Source organism: Gasterosteus aculeatus, chromosome X, assembly GCF_964276395.1.
Source record: "Gasterosteus aculeatus chromosome X, fGasAcu3.hap1.1, whole genome shotgun sequence".
Taxonomy (NCBI): domain Eukaryota; kingdom Metazoa; phylum Chordata; class Actinopteri; order Perciformes; family Gasterosteidae; genus Gasterosteus; species Gasterosteus aculeatus.
Window position 1 is genome coordinate 8,314,862 of NC_135698.1, and position 5,260 is coordinate 8,320,121.

General features: G+C 41.6%; 1 long non-coding RNA gene across 1 annotated transcript; it reads left to right on the forward strand.

Moving 5' to 3' along the window:
* The first annotated feature begins 3,937 nt into the window (after positions 1–3,937).
* Positions 3,938–4,894, forward strand: LOC120825455 (uncharacterized). Its single transcript, XR_013451138.1, has 2 exons — positions 3,938–4,503; positions 4,584–4,894. It is a non-coding gene; the product is annotated as an uncharacterized LOC120825455 (long non-coding RNA).
* The last annotated feature ends 366 nt before the right edge of the window (positions 4,895–5,260 follow it).

Consider the following 5,260-nt stretch of genomic DNA (forward strand, 5'->3'; position numbering starts at 1 on the left):
GTGGACGGATTATGACATGATAAGAACCTGGACACAGACATGTGTTTATCCAATAGTTCGGGATATTTCCATTGGATATGAATTGACTAAAGGGTGTGAAAAGAAAACGTGTAAGAAATGACTTCTTGGCTCGTGGAGGTGATGATGACTGTCAGGTAGATCGCACATTCATTAAGAATGTCTTAGCAAATGAGAAGAAATGTGAATGAAAATCCTTTGTCCCAAAGGTAAAGATATTTATGCCTCAGTGTGCTCAGTATCACCGCGCTGATGTTGTTATTGTCGCAGCAAACCATCACTGAATATCCTGTTTTATTTCGCAGCCTTGATGGAGCACACATCACCGTGCAAAGCTCTCAGAAGAGCGATGGGGATACGGTAGGAGACAACTAAGCGAGAACATGAGACGCATCGGCCTCTGATCAATAATGAGCTTATGACAGTGATGGACTGCAGGAATCTCAGAAGAAATTGGAGAGACGAACGGTCCAGAGCTCAGAATACACACCCCACCTTGGTTCAAGGGCAATGCTTTGAAGACATGCTGTCAGGCTTGATCTACACGAGCTCCCCTGTATTCAAAGGTTCATTAGTGTCTATGTGCGCTTTGTAAATGAATAGTTCAATCCATTGGTGCTAGTTTTAAAATGTACGTTTTTCTGGTGTTTGATCTAAAGGATCCATGTGTTTATTAAGTGGAAAGCTTCAGAACGGGTGGAAATATTCAACAATTAGAATTAACTCTTAATTAATTAATTCTGTGCCTCAATTATTCTCTTTTGCTTGTGTTTAAAGGATAAATATGATTATTCCATCGGCCACCGTGAGGAAGAACAGCATCCTCCGTCCGTTTCATCTTGTAAAGCACCAGACGGATTTCCTACAATAATAAAAATGAAAAAGCACACCATGTAGAGGCTGCGTGCTTTGTCTGTGTTTGTTTTATCGATGATGAAATGCTACGAGCAGCATATTTAAGCACAAGTGAACGCAACATGATATTTAACATTTTAATACACTGTAATCAGCACTTTGTCGGGATGAAACACTGAAGAAGTAAAGCTCTTCACTCCCCGATATCTGTTTCCCTGAATACTATAAGGTTTAATTGGAATTTTCTGCAGCTCAGTCAGTTTTTTTTTACTAAATCCCCGTGTGTTATGTCTCTCTAGTCCCCGTATGGATTTGCTATAGCTGCAACCTGTGTTGTGTACTGCGTTGTTGTCTCTGGCAGAGGCAGAAAAAAACAGCAAAACACTGTGATTTAGTTTTAGAGTTAGCTGGTCTGAGAATAAATCAGCCGACAAAACAAAGCTTAAATCAATATGATACGGTCAATCTGCCAAACGCTATCAGGTGCTCACACGGAGAAGCTCCTTAAGTGGACTAAACCTGAAATTGCAGAAACATGATGCCCACCGCTTTAAAACAAGAGGCAGTCTACTTTCTGAATAAAAAACCCATGTTTGTGTTGTGAGAAAAAGTGTGGCTGTAATCTCAGCCTGAAACCAACAGAATAGATTAATTACATTCTGGAATGAAACCGCACTTTCAGTTTAAAACACACACACACAGACACACACGCACACGCTTAGCATTTTATTCTCCCGTCTCTTTTCCACAGGCACAATGACGGGCTTCACATAATAGACGCAATTTGGAAGCTGGCGGAGAACATTTTGTGACAAAGAAAGATGACAAGCTCCCAGAATGGTGTCCTTTGGCTGTATGTGAGGGATGGTGATGATGACTGTGAGATACTTACTGGGTCTTTTTCACATTTCAAACCGGGTGTAATCACCGTAACCAGTCCAATCAAGGCGAGCAGAAGTTGGATGTAAAGTACTCCCTTGGAGAGGATTTCATCCTAACAGGTACGGACGTACGGTGACAAGATCATTTAATGTGGTGCTGCATCTACCTTCCCGTCCCCGCGCAGCTAGGCGGGTGTTCTAATGCAGCGGGCCGGAGCGGTGCCGCGTGGGGACGCTAAAGGGCGTCTACGGCCCCCCGGTGAGCCCTTCATTTATCTCACACCAATGAATCCAAGTGCAGGCCTCTGCCACACACAGGCGGCCCCTCTGCTTTCCCAGCGTACGTCATTTATTCCAGCACTGTTGCACGCGGAGAACGTTTCGGCACCCAATTAAACACGGGCGGAAAAAGAGAAAGAGAAAAAAAAGTTGGATGAACTTGAATAAAAACCTCTGAGTTTTGAATAATAAATGCAGTGCAATTCAATACAGGCCATCTCGCCTGGGTGATGTCAGACCTTCGGGGTGTTTGCCACATCTGAGCTGCAGACAGCTACTCTGGATCTGTTGACACTGTTACCACCCACACATGTAGCACGCTTTTTATGCTTTTTTGGAGTTTTAAGCCGCTTCCTTTCCTTTTGTCATTGTTGTTCGTCTCAGATAGATGGAAAATACGTACATTCAGTTAATTCCAACTCTGGGCCAGAACTAAATGTCAAAAGCATTCTAACGGTGTTCACCATGCACACAGAACATATTTGTGGTTTTAGACTATTACCCATCAGTATAAGTAGAACCACACCACATACTGGAGGCTTTTTCTTTAACTCAACTTGTGGAGATGAATCTTTTCTGCGTAGCTGAATAGTCGAGGGGACGTCTGCTCGAGCTCGGCTCCTGAACATCGACACGGCCTTCTTCAATAAGCGCTTGTCCGGAGCACGTCCGGTTTCCATGGAAACACGGCGTGCGATCTCTCTGTATCCGGGCCTCTGCTTCGGGTCTCACTCCTGTGTGCTGCTGGTGCGATCACACACATTAGTCTACTGTGACACGCTGATATGTTTTCTATCTGTCACTGTGGCCTTCTTTTTTACTTCTCTGTCCCCAATGAATATATACCAACAGACTGCACGTGCTGCTCTTTCTCTCTTCATTTTTATTTGCATTTGTAACCGTGGTTCATACAAATAATTTGGTAAACATAATCTCCTCTGCTACTGTTGAGCATCTAATGAACTACTGATGAAACTGACCTGTGGCACACGGTGCAGAGGGTGAGTTTGTCAACAACAAGTGATAATTGATTGTCCTCAATATCTCAGAAACATTGATTTTGTATTTCTTCCTGTTGCTATTAAACATTAATTGCGAGCACACTATTATTTATTTAATTAGTTTTCAAGGATTCAAATGATTCATGACTCCATATTTAGGTCATTTTCACAGTGAGACGGGCCCAGATGAGTTGAGATTGGCTGAGACTCATGGCTTAGCTGAAAACACATTTGCTTTGGTCACTGCTGAGTGGCCAAGTTGCACATTTTGTTCTTTTGATTGGAGAACTGGGGTTTTGTGATGTGTCTGTGAGTCCCCGCAGAATGTGTAATTTACTACCTTTGTTGGTCTCAGAGGATAGAGAAAGTTCAGACACTAAAACATAAAGGGCCGGTTTCGGAGACAGGGCTTAAATCAAGACTGAAGTAGGCCTAAATCAGACTAGTTAATCCTGGCTATTTAAGTGGCTTGCATGAACATGGCATAAATTTGGCTTAGTTAGTCTGAGACTATGGAGTCCTGGAGTAAGCTTAATGAGAACACCTGGTTCAAGCCTCATTAGACTAAGTGGAAGCACAGGCTGTTGGTCCAATTGTGCTCATGAAAACCTGAAATGGAGTATGAAACACCATTGTTGCAGTGAATTTTGAGACAACACAATGTCAGAGGCAAAGAGAATTCGCTCCAAAAATTATAGTGAGCATGAAAAAGCACTACTAAAACTAATTGTATCGAACCATCCAGTCATTGAAAGCAAAATCCATACTGCTGCTATTGAACATAAGAAAAGAAGTGCTTGGACTGCAATTGGCAAAGAATTCAATGCAAATGAAGATGTCACCACAAGAACAGTACAACAACTGCAGGTGAGTTAATCTTCATTATTAGGCACAAAAATATGTGTTTGTTTCCTGTTGCCTATACCCTGCTTATTTATGGCCTACCCAAATACAATACTCCTGCTGCTTGTAGCATTCACATTGAATGAATATCCTGTTTAAAAGGATAGTAACCTATTTTAAAGGGGCATATGCATGTTAAACATGGTGGTAGAGTAAGATATGTTGCACAAAGGAAAATCCATACCTATATGTGAGGGGGAAAGAAATATACAATCATTTCTCCACCATGACCTAAATTATCAGGAGACAAACTTATTTTTATTATGCCTTATCAGTACCAGTATTTCAGATTTCCCATATTACTATTTTTGTGACATCAAAAAAGAAAACTAATGAATGATATCTGCCTTCATAGGTTCTATGGAAGAACATTAAACTGGGATTAAAAAAAGAGAATGCAGCAAGCAGAAGAGAGCGATTTATTACAGGTGGTGGACCACCAATAAAGGACACATGTGATGAATTGGGTGACTTGCTGTCTGGTATAATAGAGCACCAGCAACCTCTGGATGGTATACCAGACAATGACCATTTGGACAGTGAACATGGAGAACTGAGCACAAATGGTAAATATACCTTAGGAAGTAAATTGGTTACAGGACCATATTAGTTGATTTGAGTTTGGAACAGTGGTCTTTTTTTCCAGAGGAAACCAATCAAGAGCCAGTTCACAACGAGCCTGAACCCTCCACATCTGCTATGGCACCCCTGGGAGATGAAGCTGCTACCATCCAACAGAGACCAAAAAAGATAACTATGCATGAAAAGTTAGCCAGAGAATTTCATGAGCGTAAAATTGAATATTTAAAAGAAGAACATGAAATGAAAATGAGAATTCTAGAGGTTGAACTGGATATGAAATTGGGAGAGAGGGCTATGCTCCAAAAAAGAATTCTGCATACTAGTAGCCATGGTGAATATGAGGAATTGTGAAAAATAAAAATAAATGTATTGTCATTTGGCGTGTGAGTGAGTATTAATCATCACAAACTACATTTTACCCGACTTGGTTCACTAGTTTAATTTTGCTACATTATTGTAATTTTGTACAGAAACAGTATGCAAGCACCACCATACCATAATGGATACATTCCATATTTAAATGCTGAAGTGCTGCACTGTGAAAGCAGCTCTGTGTGCAAGTCCTCGCTGGTCATTGGCTGCCTCTGCCACCATGGGCACATCTGCATCATCCTGATCTTCCATTGGCAGGTCAGGACAGCCATGCTGCTTCAGGTAGTTGTGCAGCACAGCTGTAGCAATGATCACTTTGCAGCATCTTCTTGGCTTGAAACGAATCGTATTTCGTAAGCACTGGAATCG